We start from the raw sequence: 18218 nt of genomic DNA on the forward strand, positions 1-18218 counted from the left end.
GCGGCTGCAGCCTTCAGCTATAAGGTTCACCCTGCACTCCTAACAGCGCCCTCCCTGCCCTGGCCCAGCCTCCCCCCATCAAGACGTATCTTCTGAGAATTTCTCCAGCTCTTCTCCCCAGAACCCCACCCCAGCCGTCGGAAAGGCGTTCTACCCTTAGCTCGCTTTTCTCGGAGGGTGGAGAGGCCGGTAGAGCGCAGACTGACTTTTCCTCCTTCCAGAGCAAGGACGGGAGCCAGGCTGCCTCGGTTCACCAGCTGTGACCTTGGGCACCTTACTGGGCCAGCCCAGTCTTCTCATCTGTCAAATGAGACTGATACCTTCCTGGGGTTGCTGTGAGGATTGAATGAGTTATTACACATAAAGTGCCAGAAAAGTGCCTGACGACGCACAGTATGCCCTTTCACGTGTTAGCTCTTATTACTGTCGTTCTTACTTCTTGCTGAGTTAATACTGTCTTCCGTGCAGGGATGTCCTAAGGATCCCGGGTACTAGGAAGGATAAAACACCTGGTGGCAGGTGGGCACACATTAGGGGCTCACTGAATGAGAGTTCTTACTGTTCTATCATCCTTGTTCCCAGCTACTGAAGCTCATCTGTCACCTGGTGAGCAGCGACTTCTGTGTGTACATGTCTCACGCTCCACGGTGTAGTCCGTATTATTGACTGCCCCCCTGGGACCCCAGACTCAATCTGTCCTCCTCCCACCCAGCTCCTCCTCTGCCCTCTCTTCTGGGGTAACCATGGCCCCACCCCAAGACTCAGACTCTCAATATCATCTCAACACCCGGCACTCCGCAGGCCTTTACTCAAAGGTGCCCTCAGCTCATCCCTCCTGGCTATCTCCCCACCACGCCGGCCCCAGTACACACCTACACACACACAGGCAAGCCCCCAGCTCCCTTCCCTGTTTTATCTGTCTCCAAAGTGCTTATCACCCTCCAACATATGCATATTTTTATTCCTTTGTTTACTAAATTTACTTATTTTTCTTACTTGTGCCCCCTCCTCCACTAGAAGGCAGGTTTCACGAGGACAGAAAGTTTTGTTTTGTTCATTTCTATATTGCCACCACCTAGAACAGTGCCTGGTGCATAGTAGGTGCTCCATAAATATTGGTGGAACAACTGGATGCTTCCAGACCCCTCCCTCCTCCCCTGCTCCCCACAGGCACGGCCTCCTCTCCTCCTCCACCAACTTTGTTCGCAGTGACCCTAGGGGCTCCTCACCTGCGGCCGCTGTCCTTCCATCCAGGCTGCACTCCTCCTTGTCTTCCCACAGAGCAGCTCGGAGGTGCTTCCTTCAAGGGCTTGCCTTGGTTTCCAAATTAAATACTCATTTCTCAGCCTCCCTTTCAAGATGCCAACCTACGTCCCTCACCAAGTTGTCCCCCCATGTAACAGCCAAACACCACGACTTGCTAATCCTAAATCCTTCTTTAACTTTCCTAAACCTGTGCCTGTCCACACAAAGAAGTTTCCTCTTCCTGGCATTTCACTCTCCTGCCCTCCCAGCCACTGCCCAGCAAGGCCTGGGCCAAAAGTCCGCATCCCCTCCTCCGAGCCCTCCCCAACCACCGAAACTGCCTTCCTCCCCAAGTCATGTCTGCCGTCCTTGTCTGTGCTCCTAACACATCTAAGAACCTTCTTAAGGAATTTCACTACATTTTTCTTTGTATTGCAGTTGTCAGGCTATTTTAACTTTAATTCCATTTTTTTTTTTTTTTAAATGAAGTAATCTGAGCATTTGGACAAGTAGACCTAGAGCAGTTGCTAAGATCATGGACTTTGGAGCCAGACCTGCTATGTTCAAATCCCCTTCTACTCTTTATGGTGAGTGACTTGGGCAAGTTATTCAGCCTTTTCCGTAAAACTGAGTAGCAATGACACCTTTTCATTTTTTATGCAAATCGCTTAAAACAGTACTTGAGACATGACAAGTGCTATATGTAAGTTGGCTATTAATAAAGAGAGTAGTACAAAAATACCACCCTTCCCCAGAATTAGCAAATGTCGTGTTATCGTGTTTTAGGTATACTGTTATAAAGAACTAACACTCCTAGACACAGCTGAAGTCTCCTTCATATGCCTTCAGGTCCTGTCCCCTGTCCCCTCCCTTCCTTCCCAGGGCAGCTACCAGGCCCTTTCTTCAGAAGGTGGGCCTGGGGAAAAGGCCACACAGGCTCAGGAAGAGGGCTCAGGACCATTGAGCAGGGAAACCTGGGATCTCAGATCCCAGCGTGTTGGTGTGAGGCAGGAGGATGGGAAGGGGGATGGGCTTCAGGTGGGTACAAGCCCTTGGCTCTAGGGGAGAGGAAGGCGAAAGTGTGGCCCCCTCTGATGAAGATTCAGGCCGCCTCTTGCCCAGGTATAGTTATCATGAAGTCGTTACTCATCTCCTCTATGTTTTAATCCTTTTTATACCTAGGTACTACACACAAACACTATACAGGTGTCCCTTGCTCTTCAAAAGTTTGCCTTGGGCTTCCCTGGTGGCGCAGTGGTTGAGAGTCCGCCTGCCAATGCAGGGGACACGGGTTCGAGCCCTGGTCTGGGAGGATCCCACATGCCGCGGAGCAACTAGGCCCGTGAGCCACAACTGCTGAGCCTGCGCGTCTGGAGCCTGTGCTCCGCAACAAGAGAGGCCACGACAGTGAGAGGCCCGCGCACCGCGATGAAGAGTGGCCCCCGCTCGCCACAACTGGAGAAAGCCCTCGCACAGAAACGAAGACCCAACACAGCCAAAAATAAATAAATAAATAAAAATAAATGTACTAAAAAAAAAAAAAATGTTAGCTATTGCTATTGTAAAAAAAAAAAAAAAAAAAAAAAAAGTTTGCATTATGCCACTTTACTTTTATGAAAGACCTACATTAGCACCTGTTTTTCCTAACGGCAAGAAATCAAAGAGGATTTTCACTTTTATGATAAAAGATGAAAATCGAAAATAGCGTTCACCTCTTGTTTTGCGGCAAGTCATTATAGAAGCAGCGCTCACCCCAGCAGCAAGAGTGGCCCTGCCAAGCTCCTTCTCCAGAAACTACATGCAGCATCTCAGCTGCAAGCCGGCATAGCTTTGAACTATCTGTGAGCATCTGTGCTTCATTTCAATTTCTTTTTCTGCATCTGTTAGCAAGGTGTGTCCTAAGGTAACTGCTTCTTCGCCTTTTGCCATTTTGGCTTAGGAAAGCTTTCATAGAAAACCTCTACTTTCGGAGAGCGAGGGAAACCTCTACAGTACTTGGGGTGCTTTGAAGTTTGCACAAATGGTACGATACTATTTTTCTGTCACTTTTCTTTTTTACTCCACATTATATATATATATATATATTTTTTTAATGAATTTATTTATTTTTGGCTACGTTGGGTCTTTGTTGCAGTGCGCGGGCTTCTCACTGCGGTGGCTTCTCTTGTTGCAGAGCACAGGCTCTAGGCACGCGTGCTTCAGTAGCTGTAGCGTGTGGGCTCAGTAGTTGTGGCTCGCGGGCTCTAGAGCACAGGCTCAGTAGTTGTGGCGCACGGGCTTAGTTGCTCCGCGACATGTGGGATCTTCACGGACCAGGGCTCGAACCCGCGTCCCCTGCATTGGCAGGCAGATTCTTAACCACTGCGCCACCAGGGAAGTCCCCACATTATATTTTTGAGACCTATTAGCCTTGATAAATATGGATCTAGCTCGTTTCCTGTAACTGAGCACATTTGACATGTATTCATCTTTCAGATTCATCTCTTGCGAATCACCTCTCATATCCTCTGCCTATGTTCTCTTTGTTACTTGTTTTCTCTTACTGAAGTTTTGGGAAGTTATTTGTATATGTGTTTATTCTGCTCCTTTGTCAGCTGTATATGTTCTATCTCCTTAGTCTGTGGCTTGTCTTTTAACTGTATTTATGTTGTCTTGGTGACTACAAAAAGTTTAAATTCTGATAGTTAGTAAAATGTATCATTTTTCTTTATAGCTTCTGCTTTTTGCATCTTGCCAAAAAGAAAAAAAAAATCCTGTACAAATAGGCTTCTGGACTGTTCGTTCTGTTCTACTGCTTATTTGTCTATCTCCATGACAATATTTTACTATTAATCATGATAGTTCTATGATGATTCTTAGTATTTGGTGGGACAAGTCTCACCTCTTCTCTCCCCTCACCTTCCTCCTGTTCAGAGTTATCTTGGGAATTTGGGGGCTTTTTTCTTCCATATAAATTTTATCTCATTATTAAGTTCCATATAAATTTGATCAGGATTTTTACGTAAAATTATATATGCATTTTATTTTTCCCATTACTCTGTAGATTTTTGGGAGAAAAGCCAAATCATGTTCATCTTTCTATCTTAAAACATTGATATCTATTCTATATCTGCACTATCCAGTAAGGTACCATTAGCCACATGTGGCTATTTAAATTTAAATTAATTAAAATTAAGTGAAATGAAAGATTGTGTTCCTCTTGAGCCACGTTTCAAGTGCTCAATAACCCCATGTGGCTGGTGGCTACCATATTGGACTATGTCCATTCAGAACATTTCCATCACCACAGGGATTTCTGTTGGACAGAGCTGGTCCAGACATAGTGACCAATAAATGATTGTTGAATAAGAACAATAAAAATCTACTGGCCTACAACTTTTAGCTTTTGTAAAGCATACTGACTTTAACTGTTTTTGAAAAGGTAATTGTTTGGGTTTATTCATCTAAAATTTTATAGTTAGTATTTTTTTTATCGCATTTAGGAATGGATATACCAGGTATTAGGGTTTATTCACCACAGATTGAGTTACCAAAAGACGTCATAATGACATTTGTGCTGTTTATAAAGCACAAAAAAAGATTAGTTTCCTTGGGAATACTGTAATAAATCTAGAAATAAAACTTCTGAAAACAATCTGCTGAGAGAAAATTTGGCAAGTGAATCGTGGCCTGTGCTCAGGTCTAAGGGGAAAAAGTAGGAATCATATTTTCTTTTTTGTTTTTTAACAAATGGGTAAGAGTATTTGAAACGCTCTCATTCTTACCTTATTAGGCACGGAGTAGCTATTTTTTACCTTAGTATGTGAACGTAGTAAAAAAAAACCATAGAGCACTTCCATTATTATATGGCAGAATGCTGGACCCTAACATTGATTTAGACTGACCAATGTTCATTTCTTTCTCTGACGCACTCTCTCGCTAGTTGATTACAATTTGGACTTCCCTAGAGAAAAGTTTCTGGTTTGGGGGACAAATATTACAGATACTATTATCCTTTGGAAATAGATGCTCTCTATATTTGAAGCATCTAGGATCTTAGACTTAAAGACATCTTCGGAGAAGATGGTAGCCATGAAGGAAAACGCTAAACAGCGCTAAAATATTCCAGAGTTGAATTTTGACAAAGTAGAAAAACCTAGTCAAGCCTAAGAGATTTGAGAGTTTGTATTTTACTCTCTGAACATATACAATAGCAAGTCCTTTGCCACTTTCCTTTCAGTGCTTGTGCCATTATAACAAGTGCAAGGTGAAGCACATTACCTCTCTTGAAAACCTTTTCATCACAAATGGTTTAGGGCAGGAATGGTAAATGGGATTCTTCTTACGTCCCACTCCTGTCGTCTGTCAGGAGCCACCTAGAGCACCGTGTTGAAGGTAACTTTGAGGTGGAGTGGAAATTAGGCCACGACTGTTTAGGAATGTCAGGTAGAGGAAAGGGGACAGGAGTATGAGGGCAAAACAGTGGTCATCCTTCTATTGTCAGTGTAGCCTGGGAAGTGCCAAATTGACACAGTATTCCCCGTGGGTCTCCAAAACTCTTAAAACATCTATTACTTTGGGGATTTGTGAAAGTCTCGGTGAAGAGGCCACTATGCTATTAATTGCTAAAATATTGCCCAGAAGTTTCTGCTGCTGGACCTCATTCTGGATGAAATTGTCTTTTAGTGAGGTACCTTCTATAGTGTGATAGTGGTCCCCCCGGGCAAAGCACTCAACAGCGATCCACTGTTTCTGACTCTTAGTACCATTGCACATAAATCACAGTAATGCCATCTTCAAATGGGAAAAGTCAGTCTTAGGAGATTTGCAGGCACCGATTAAAACTTGAGTGACCTCTCAATTAATCCAACTTAAAAACTGAAGGATAACACATTCACTAAAAATAAGGTTTATCGACATAGTTACTGAAATGAGTGATACTCACAACATGTTGTGTAAAAGAAACAGGTTTCAAAGACTACATTTGATATCAATGCCTCTCAACCCATTAGTGGTAAAGGAGACATGTTTATTTGTTTGTCTGTTTCGATCTATTGCAGATCAATGTATGGTCTTACTGGGCACGAATAGTCTGCAGCTCACGACACGTACAACCCCAAGGTGAATTCAGCAACATCGAAACTGGTCTACATCCTATTCAAGGAGACCTGTGCACCAGTCATACACTTGGATGTCATGGCGATGCCAGATCAGTATAAAAGTTTCTAACTGCTTACTCCCAATTTCTGCACTTACCTGATTGCAGACAGGGGACAACGATTCACAGACCAGCTCTAATAGTGCCTTCTGTGCAATCCTGTTTTTTGTAAATTAACATACGTCTCCGTAAGAATTCTTTATTGTACCCCAGGCACAAACAGATGCTGTAACACTGTTGGCAATGAATGATTTCCAGAGTCTGTCTATGCATGAAAGGTGGTCTGGAGAGATGAGCCCCGGGTTAGCAGAGTAACACCAAGGGGCTTTGAGTCCTTAGCTGATTTCATAGCTTAAAGGCATTCTACTTGTAGATTACTTTCCTTTTGGAATTAATTTTTGTTTGTATTTTTCACATTACAAATGACTACTTTCCCTGTCTATACTGGAGTCAAAGAGTAGTTTCTAGTTCTGGTTGAGCCAATAAATTATTTCTAAAAGTACAATGAAATTAAGATAATTTAGACCATTTCCTGGCTGTAAAATGCAATGAGTTCAAGTTCTCTTTTCCTTTAAATACAAAAATAAAATGTATAAATTACAGTAATCCAGGTCAATTTTAGTGGTTTGTATATATATGTATATATTAACACTGGTTTTCTAATGCAGGTGGTAGAATGCTGGCAGACAGAATATTCGATGTTGTGAGATTTTAAAGCTATGTCTTAAACATGAAAAGGTGAAAGCTCTTTGAAAAATTCAAAATGAAAACTTTAAAAAATATGGCCCAAAGAAATAATATAAGGAGAACAAGAATACCCACTAGGAAATTTTCATGTACATAGCAATGTTATATGGCTGCTGGACAGGAGTACATACAAATATTTCTGTCTTTTTATTGAATTAATTAATTTTTTTCTATCTTTGTATTGAATTGATTGTGGTCTAGATGATTTTCCCATTTATCTTGAGTATCACAATTGGAAGGCTATGTTTGAGACATGGCTATAAATAGCAGGAGAAAAGGCCAGGCGGAAGAGAAGGCATTTGTAGATAAGAAACTAGTATGAGCAGCAAGATGGAGAGAGAATAATAAATCTTTGTTTCATTTTCATAGTAAGATGTCTTAGACTGAAATCCAGAGTCTAAATTCTAATCCCAAATTTACAGTGAGATACAAAGTATGTGGGACATATCTATTTTTCCTAAAAACAGAATAGAATGCTCTCTAATTAGTGTTCTTCATTTCTGCCGGTTCAGATCCCCCCACTGAGACCAGGGGTCTCTCATCCGCATCACAGGGGAAACCCTGTCCCCCTTCTCAGTTCACAAGTGCCCAGGGTGACAACCACATCTAAGCCCCATAACTTGTCCTCCGGAAGTGGAGGCTCCCCGCTTAAGCTAAGCACACTGTCAGAGGCAGGCGGACCCACACTCCATTCATACCATCTAACGCAACATCCGCTCCATTCCCACTCACACCTGACACTCAGGGACTCTGGTAACGTTCATGGGACAAGACTCTGTCATGCGCTTTACCTGTCATATCCCTTTTCCTCCTCAGAGCCCCACCAACAGGGTCCATCATCCTTTTACAGATGGGGAAACTGAGGCTTGGGATGGTCCGAATTCACACAAGTTTAGTGATTTGTGGGGAATTCAGACCATGTCTGCTCTTCAGGACCACCTGCGGGCAGGTGGCCCTCATCCTCCACAGGGATGCTGTCCTCAAATGTTCTTTTGTACTCTTCCCATAACTTTTAGGTGAATACAAGGTATTTTTCCCTTTTCGCTTTAACTCTAGGGTTTGGTCTTTGTTTTTGTTTTGTCTGTTTTTCATAAAACCATCTTATGCTTTCTATAACAATCTCTATATGATACTTTTGACATGGGGGTCCCATAGGGGTTTTTTTAGCTGAAAAAAATTTCAGAAGTCATGTAGTCTAATTTCCTTATTTTGCAATCAAGTAATTAAGAACCAAAGAGATCACGTAACTCATCTAAAATGAGGTCACTCAGTTTACAGCACCAGTAGGTCCAGGAGTCAGGCCCAAACACTGTTATCAAACAGTGACTCAGATTAATTTTTAAAGTTGTCATTTCATAAATTATTCTCTTGGCTACAAATATTGTATAGCCTAGAAATTTAAAATAAAATCTTTGCTTTTTAATATCAAAATTAAAGTGATTTGTATAAATATAAAACCTACTCAGTCTTCACTCAAATAACACCATCAGTTAAATATTTTATAGTAAAGAATGGAAGATTTTGTTGCAAAAATTGAGACTTTTTAGCATTGTAACATTGGAAAAATAAAATGATCTAATAATTCCAAAGCATTATATTTGTTTAGGGAGAAAAAAAGATGAGTGGTCAAATCTGAGTAAGCTCTCTGAGTTAAGAGTATCTTGCCAATGTCAGTTTTTCTGGTTTTGACAATATACCATGATTATGTAAGAGATGATTATTAAGGCAACTGGGTCAAGGATACACAGAATCTGTACTATTTTTGCAACTTCTTGTGAGTCTTAAACTGTTTCGCAAAAAAGTTATTTAAGAAATAAAAGTAATGCTATATTGCTACGACAACCAGTCCTGGAAGACTTGTGCCCACAACGACCGTGACTTTGAGCTCTTCCTTTCAAGGGCATGACAGTTCCCGCCCTCCAAGTCCAGCCCCACCCCCTGGCCCTGCTCTACCCTCAGTCTCACAGTTGCTCTGAGGCAGCTCTTGGAACCAGCTTCGGAACTCAGGGGGTTCAGAGAGTTTTCTGGGCTGGCCTGAGAGTCGACGGGGACGTGCTCCTGTGCTCCAGAGAACCAATTTATAAGTGTCCTCTCAGAGCCCCATCTACTTGCAAATTGGAGATCGTCTGTGTGCGTGGCGTCTTGAGTGTGACCTTGGGTTTAGCACAGAGGACAAGTGAACTGAAGCCATAAGCTATGGATTTCTTCTGCCTCGAAATAAATGTTTATCTTTAGATGGGCAAAAAAGAAGTTTTTGCTAAAACGGTGATCAATCATTTTTCGCTAAAGTCTGATAAGAAGGCTATGACCAAAAAAAGAGGATTTGTGTTTCTTCTGCTCTTTTACTGCTTTTGTCATTGGTGTTAGTGACCTTGCTGCAAAATACTTGCTTTCTTTGCTTAATAAATACACATGGCCCATGGGGTTTTGTGTGCACGCTCCATAACACACCTAAAGACACGCTGGAACAGTTTGGATGTGATAACTGGCTCTCCTGGACATCACCCGTTTAAGCTCACAAATGCAGCCACTTCAAGATCCCTGTGTGCATCTCCGCAGCTCTGCCCTGGCTCTGCTCCTGCGGGAAGTCTTGTAACCCTTGCAGGCGTCTCACACCCAAGCTTCTCTGGAAATGCCCAGGACTGTCTTTTAAGGGTGCCCCACATCCATTTGCACAGTTTCCTGCACTTCTCCTTCTTGTACCTTCCAAGAACATCTAAGATGATGGTGGGTGGGGCTCTCATGTGCACTGTGGAATCATATCTCATTCAAGGGTTAAGTTCTCAAGTCAGAGCACACAGAGAAAAGAGTATTTGGTCCAAAATCTTACTTGAAAGACTTCTCAGTGGTCCAGAGCTATTACAGATCATGGTTTCTCTGGGCAGGGACCGGATGAAGCGATGGGCATGAACTGGAGCATCGTCTTGTTTGAAACTGTATGATGAGAATGGTGATGTGTACACGTGGGAGGCTTGCTAATGGCGGGGAAAAGTAGAGTCACCCTCACTGGGAACCTGTGTCTGTTGAGTGGGGGTCAAAGCAGCTGGATGTGGCTTCCGTCATCCTCAGCCCTCAGGTTTCCGTTGCTCCACACCTTTGGGTCTGCATGTGTCTGACCCCCAAATATAGTCAGGGTTCAAGCTCTTTCCCATGGGTTTCTTGGGCTACAGTCTCATCAGAAGACGTGCCTGGGCATTTGTCCTTAAATATTTTTTCTCTGCACCCAAAGCACAGAGACAAAGTATGGTGGTCAGTATTGGTCATTCAGTCCACACCTGAATCTCAGCTCCAGACCAGCCAGCCTCCCTGTTACATGCTAACCCTGACCTGCCCACGGAGGTCTTCCATGACCCTCCCGAGGTATGCGCTTCTTTCCAGATAGTCATGTATCTTCATCAACCCCCTCACATCCATGCCAGATCCTACTTTTATACTTAATCTTTCTCTTATCTTTGAAATGCGGTCCCCTGTGACCATCTTCTGCTTCTACCACATCTAATACATACGTGTACATTTATATCCATATTCGTATCTATACCCATGTCTTTGATGACAACAGAGCTAGCTATTGTAGCAAGGTGGCTAAGTAGTCTGCAAGCTGCCCTGGAATTCTCCCTCTGTCACTTATTTGCTGTGTGTCTTAGACACATAACTTACCCCGTTGAGTCTCAATGTCCGCATTAGTAAAATGGGGATAAATAACAGTATTAAACTCACAGGATTGTAGGGGAAAATAAATGAAATACTGTAAGCTGATTGCCCAGCATAGTATTGGACAAAAAGAAGAGTTCAATCAACGTTGACTGTTTGCAAAATTCTTTCCATTTCCAAGTTGCACTCAATCATGCCTCCTCTATGCCTCTTTCCTAAACTCTACTTGTTTCTCTTCACTCCTGAGTACTTATGCCCATGTCAAATCACTCTGTGATTGGTAACACAGCACTTAGCAGGAGGTACTCCTTTCCAGTTGTGTCATACAAGTTATTTCTGTCTTCTTAACCTTGTCATTGACGACCAGGACTACATTGTGTATTTCTCTTGTATGTATTTCCCAGCGTAACACTGGGCATTTTCTAGATAGTCTACAATATCTATCAACTCTCGGAGTCATTTTAGGGAAACTCAGTGACTCATGTGGTTATCAGTTTCGAATATTCATATATTCTGAACCTCTTTTTTTCTTAATGCTTTGGTCTAATACCTTACCCCAAATACAAGTGGGAAAACTGATTTAGGTGCTCTGTGGCTTCCAGAAACCATTCTTTCCTGTTCATCCAAGAGCAAGAAAGCTATGATCTCACATTATCAAAATGGGCCCAGGCGCCTGATGCAGTTGCTAATTATTGCTCCACTGACATTTTCTGATGTGCTCTGATGTGCTTGTCATGAGCTGGTGATGCCAACACCGCAAGTTTACAAAGGAAACTTGGCAGGGCAATGGGTGACTTATGCCTTCTTGCCCTTGCGGGTATTATATAGAGACAATCTAAAAGATCCTCAGGTCGTGTTGTTGGCAGACATTTATTCTGTTTTATGCACCAGATACAGTGAGAGACAAACCGATGTTTTAAAAAGTCTTTCCACTCGGCTATCTTATGACTGAGAAATCTCCATTAGAGAACATCAAACAATGTTTTGCAGATGTGATGTCTGAAACTATTAGCATAATCCTCATCCAGACATGAAATGATGCAAATACCCCAGAATCATAATTCTAAGTACGATTTTTCAAATGGCAAGTCCCTTCTTCAGAGTATTAATTAATCCAAATATTTAGGAAATTTGGCTTGGAAAAAATGTGAAATTGAGCTTTTAAATACCAGCTCTGCAATAGGATTTGAGATTAGTATACATTATCCTTTCAGGAAAAGCAACTCTAATGAACGTGAGTAGCAGAAATTGTTGCAGGTGTCGCATGAATTAACTGCTGGGCGGTGTTCCCTGCTCACGCTACCGTCCCTTAAACTATCCATGCTGTTATAGAAAGAAATATCATTTCACTCTGTACAAGCTGAGCTATAGAAGTCAACTAGACAGATGGATTTTTTTTTCATGAAGTGTCTGTTCACTTTTAAACAAGAAGTTTGGATTTTAGTCTAGGATGTATGTAGAGATACACCCTAAGTTTCTGTCTCTGAAATCTCAAATTTAAAACCATGAAATCTTCAGGTTTGAACCTCACCATCCAGATCATGTTGGAAAATAGTGTTGCTCTCCCTTAAGGACCCTGGAGTGAAGCCTAAAACGAAGCAAGACCTCACTCTAACTCACTTACGTTTCAATTAAGGAATCAAAAGAATAACTTTGGTATATCTTATTTTTAATCCCCAGTTAGGTGGAACAAAAAGTTTTCTACAAAAACGCAAAAACAAAAACAAAACAAAAAAAGTAAACCTCGTAAGATACATGGAATCTTTCAGATAGGCATAGAATTTCTTAATTGAGGAAAAATCATTACTCTCTAAAACATGTCATAAACTCAAGATACATTGCTTATTTGGAAAACAGATATCGTTAAAACTGCCATATGCCATTTTGTCGGCAAAAGATGGCACCAAAAGTCACTGATTAGGAATCAAGTAGGATTCCAGTGTCACTTGTTACTAGAAGAACCCCACTGTGAGTAAATCAAAAGACTGCCACAGGCCAACTTTCAGAAATATTAAAGCTTCAAAGTGTGACTTGAAGAAAGAAAAGGTTCAGATAAGTTTGGGAAGCCTTGACAACCAAATTCAACGTTTTTTCTGTTAAACTTCTCAAAGCCCTTAAGCTACATGGTATATCCCCAAAAAGAGAATGTGGTTTGCACTGTGTCCAAAACTTACTGTGACCTTGGAATCCTTCTCTCCCAGAACATCTTGAAGGACTGACATTTCCTGGTGCCGTACTCTGGGAAACAGGTAACACGGCAAATTGCTGTATGAGGTTTGTGACAATATCCTGTGGGTAAATGAGAGGAGTGGGGTGGCCTGAACACGGATAATATGATTTGGTGGCTTATGACTCGTTAGAGGACTGAACCCAAAGAGTGTAATGAGGAATAGGTTCCATGAAATTGCATTTAGCCCTGTCTTTTTCATTGTCATTCATTCATTCAATCAGTTCCTGCAATGGTGCCGGAGACTAGAAGTACAGAGATTAATAAAATACTATCCCTGCCTTTAAAGAGCTTACTGTCTAGGGAGAGACTATGAAAACACATCAGAGGTGTCAGACTGGAACACTGGAGACATCAGATCTGTCTGAGAGTCAGACAAGCCCTTGAGTTGGGTCTGAGACAAAGGAATAAGTGGCATTCCAGACTGAGGAGGATGAACGTACAAAGGTAAAGACAAGGAAGCCACATATCACAGTTGGAAGACTGCAAGACTTTCCTACAGAATGAAAAGGGTTCCTTTGAAGATGAGGTTGCTTAATGAGGAAAGATGCTTCAAAGATATGAGACTAGAGGCAAGGTGGCCATTCGGGAGACTCTCAGTGGTCCAGGGGAGAGAAGGTGGGCAGCTCCACTAAGAAGAGACAGTGGGGATGGACGAGCCTGACGGATGTGAGGGATGTTGAGGATACAGCAGGACCGCACTGGGTAGGTGACAAGGCGAAGGTAGAATCCATGGTGACCCACAGGTCCCTGACCGGGGCGACTGGGAGGGTGGATGGTGGTGCCTGTCAAGAGGGTAAAAGAAGCAAACACTGGGAGGAAAGAAAGAAAAAGCAGTTTTAGACAATATTGAACTTCAAGCACCCAAGGGACATCCAGATGGAGGTGTTTGATGGGCAATTTATTGGTTCTATGAGAAAGCCATCTGGGCAGTAGATAAGAGTTTTGGAAGTTGTTTGCCTGTAGCTTCCATTTCCTTTTTCATTAGAATTTAAGCATGCTTATGTCTCTCTACTCAATGAAGGAAAAGAAGGGAGGGAGATAGGAAGGAATGAAGGGAATAGAATAAAAGGAAAAAGGAAAGGAGGAAGAAGAAAGAAAGACACCTTCCTGCAACCGCACTTCTCCTCCGGGCACTACCCACCCTGCTCAGAGAGCCCGTGTCCACCCCCCTCCCTTTCCCTCCTCAACGTCTGCAGGAGAGCTGGTACCCACCACTCCTCTAAGACTATCCGGACAAGATCACTACAGACCTCCTTTGGGCTAAATCCAACTGGTAAGGCAATTCTTCTTTGACTTTCCCTCCTTCTTGAAGCACTTTCTTCCCTTGGCTTCTGTGAGGCCCCAGCCCACTCTTCAGACCTCTTGGTGGGTTCTTTCCTGCCTCTTTCCTTCTGACCACTCCCTCAAAGTGGGCATTCGACAAGGTTCTGCCCAAATCACTCTCTTCTTCTCATTCTATAGACTCTCCTTGGGCAACTATGAGAGTAGTTGTGGCTGCAGAAGCAAATGTACCCCAAGTATATGCAGGCCTCAAAGTTAATAGCAAATGTACCCCCAGTATACACAATACATAATAGCAAATGTACCCCAAGAATATACAATATATGCCTCAAAGTTAATAGCAAATGTACCCCCAGTATGCACAATACATAATAGCAAATGTACCCCAAGAATATATAATATATGCCTCAAAGTTAATAGCAAATGTACCCCCAGTATACACAATACATAATAGCAAATGTACCCCAAGAATATACAATATATGCCTCAAAGTTAATAGCAAATAGATCCCAAGTCTATATATGCCTCCAAGCTAATGGATGCTTGTTTCTGTCATTCAAGGAGCAACCAGAGCCTTCTCACTTCATGGTCCCAAACTTGCCATTGCCTCTATTCTCAGTCCTCCCCACTTCCCTGCCTCTTTTTCCTGCCTCATTGTGGAAGGCAGAATTTCTTTCTAACTTCCTCATCTCTTACCTCTTTCAGTGGAATAGAAACTAGAATGTCCCAGACATTTTAACAGACGTCATCTCATTTAATCTGTCATGCCCATTTTTAATAGAGAAAACCAAGGCTGGGAAAGAGTTAACTCATACAAAATACAGCAAGGACGGAATCCAACTCCAAGTCTGTCAGATTCTAAAGCTGATGGTGTTCTCACCTGGTCACGCTGCTTTTTTCTCTTTCAGGGAGACTGAAGTTCAGACATGAAAAAATAGACCATCAGCAAGAGAACGAGCTGGGATTCAGACTCCAGTTTCTGAGCCTAAAACCAGGATTCTAAGTCCTTTCTGTATTTGCCTGTTCGTGTCTTTATCAGCGTTAGTGATGACTTTCCCAGGTTCCTGACTCTGTATTTGCAAATCAGTTAACATTGGCCCAAGAGACTTGGGCAGAACCCCGAGGAATGTCCGTGGGTCACTGCAGGCACCATCCACACTCCTTTTGGCTCCCATGTCTGTCATGGAAAAGGCCTTCCTTATTGCTCTAGATGGTAAATGGTTACTGCCTGAAATCGACATGGTCCAGATCATAGAAAATAGGATTTCCCCCCCAAAACGTGTTGGATGACGGATCGCCCCTTGCATTTCTGAGCACAGGCTTCTCCAGTACCTAGTGAAAAGGCTCGCTAATTTCTGTCTGTGATAAGCACAGCTGCATAGCCCCCAAAGAATTCAAATTGCCTCCAAAATCCACCTTTGAAGTGAATTCTAAATGGAGGTGGGAGAGAGGGAGAGAAAACTGGATGGAACTGGATGGAATTGACTCCTTTATCCTGACTCTTCTCTGAATAAATTTTAAAGCCCTCCCAAGTCCAAAATTACGCAGTATCTTCTGGGTGACTTGCAACCCCATGAGTGCTGATAACATGCTCTGTTACTTGCCACAGATATTAGTGCTCATGGTACCTTCCACGTGAAATCAGGAGCAGTGATACAACAACAGCATAGCTATTCCCGGAGGAAAAGCATCCCAGATGTGTTCAGTGCTGTTTTCGTCAATCTTTGAATTCCCCTGCTATTCCCTGTCTTCACAGATTTGTGACCCCAGCCCAGGCGTGGCACAGAGGCACCCTGGTGCTGCCAGAGTTGACTTTATGAAATGTGGGCGCTGGGACCTAAGTCCAACCAGGGCCTCCGTGACGCTGCGACCTTCCAAGAACTCTGGAGCTCATTACAAGTTGTCCTTTCTGGGGCACCTGATACCCAGGGTGGGAGAAAGGGCCACAGGGGACCCGACTTCGTGGTTACCCTGCCTCCTCTGTCCTCCTTTTTCACTGCCCCCAACTTCTGCCTTGAAATACACTGCAAAGGGGAGAGAAGGTGGATTATTGGATTATTTTATTTAAAAAATCAATTTAAAATAATACATACACATGAAAAAAAAAAAAAAGATACAGAAGGGAATGTGGAAAAACAACAATCTCCCTATGAACCTCCCACGTCCCTGGGACCACTTTCCGGAGCGAACCGTTTAGTAATGATTTCATTCTCAGGACTTCCCAGAGCTAACTGTTCTCCATCTTCAGTCCTACTGGATGTTACTTCCATTTCTCTCTCTTTTTTTTTTTTTTTCAACTGTCTTTTTCTTTTGGCCATGCCACACACCTTGCAGGATCTCAGTTCCCCGACCAGGGATCGAACCCAGGCCGTGGCAGTGAAAGCGCGGAGTCCCAACCACTAGGCCACCAGGAAACCCCCTCCGTTTCTTGTTTAGCAACTCCTGATAGGGTCTAGTGACTCTTCTACAAAACGTAAGCATTCCTTTCCCATAATCCTCTACATATTTTATGACTACAGAACAATTTTTAGTTCTTCTTTTTAAAAGTGAAGTTATTAATCTTTATTTCTTATTCTAGCAACCTTGGAAAGTGTCTCCTGACTCAACCATAGCAGAATACTGGCATCCCTCATCCCTCATTTTCCACCCTTTTTACCTCCCCCGTCACAGGTGATAAGACCTCCGATGTAGACGATGGAACAGATCATTCCTAAGTCACGTGATAAATCTTGTGGACCCTCAGTGTCCCCCTCACAAGTCCGCTGTCAATCAAGTCTTCCTAGCATTGGCTGCTAGCATTCAAAATAGTGAGCATTCTCACATCATACTCCATACCTTCAGTCACTGCTATTTCAATGTTCAATTGTTGCATTGGTCTGCTTTAGAGGCAGTCACAAGTAAAAACATCAGAAAGCTTTTTGCCGCCTCCTGACCAGAACTGAGAGTGACAGAAAAGGAAGGAGTGGAGAGTGTAGGCTAAAACGTAGACTTAATTCCTGTAACTGCGTGTATCCGTTTCCTATAGCTACTGTGACAAATGACCACAAATTGAGGGGCTCAGAGCAGCAGAAATTTATTCTCTGGTGGTTCTGGAGATCAGAAGTCCAAAATCAAGACGTGGGCAGGGCTGGGCTCTCTCCTGAGGCTATAGGGGAGAATCCGTTCCCTACCTCTTCCATCTTCGGGGTCTGCAGGCATCCCTTGGCTGGTGGCAGCATCACTCCAATCTCTGTCTCTGTCTTCTCGTGGCCGTGTCCTCTGCTCCCTGTGGTTCGCCTCTGTGTGTCTCTTATAAGGACACTTGTCATCGGATTTAGGGATGACAATCCAGGATGATCTCATCTCGAGACGCTTTCCTTAATTACACCTGTAAAGACCTTTTTTGCACATAAGGACACATTCACAACGTCCAGGGCTTAGGACATGTCTTTTGCAGGGGGCCACCATTCAACCCACTACCCTGTACCTAGAAAAACACATGTTGATATAAAAATGAAGGACAAGTCCTTCCCCCCACCCCCGCTTTGTGCTCTAAAAATAGGCCAGGGAAGGTAGCCTTCCCCTGGCAAACTCAGGATCTCTTGCCCAAACCAGGGCTCAACTGAGTTGTTGTTCTTGATTTTTTGTGTTTAGAATTTTTTGAGGTTGGGGCTTGGAGGGAGGCTGCGGGCATGGGGATTAGCCCTCATGGAGCTCTGCTTTCTATGACCCGGGGGACATTCCTGGGGCTTTTCAGGGACCGGAGGGAGGGCTGTTTAAAAGAAGCCCCTCTGCTCCACCTTGACACAGGTTTCTTTTGAGGTTCGTTCGGGATTTTTGCTTTTGTTGTTCAATGGAAATAGCTGTCTTCCATCTCGGCACAGACTCTTAAACGAGCCCACACTTGTGTTTGTGGCATGAGGGTACAGACTGAATACTCTTGGCCTC

The 18218-nt window shown here is 43.2% G+C and overlaps 1 long non-coding RNA gene across 1 annotated transcript; it reads left to right on the forward strand.

Annotated features, from left to right (window-relative positions):
• The first annotated feature begins 501 nt into the window (after positions 1-501).
• Positions 502-2730, forward strand: LOC132375794 (uncharacterized). Its single transcript, XR_009506114.1, has 3 exons — positions 502-606; positions 1735-1832; positions 2428-2730. It is a non-coding gene; the product is annotated as an uncharacterized LOC132375794 (long non-coding RNA).
• Positions 2731-18218: the final 15488 nt, after the last annotated feature.

Source organism: Balaenoptera ricei, chromosome 12 (genome assembly GCF_028023285.1).
Source record: "Balaenoptera ricei isolate mBalRic1 chromosome 12, mBalRic1.hap2, whole genome shotgun sequence".
NCBI lineage: Eukaryota > Metazoa > Chordata > Mammalia > Artiodactyla > Balaenopteridae > Balaenoptera > Balaenoptera ricei.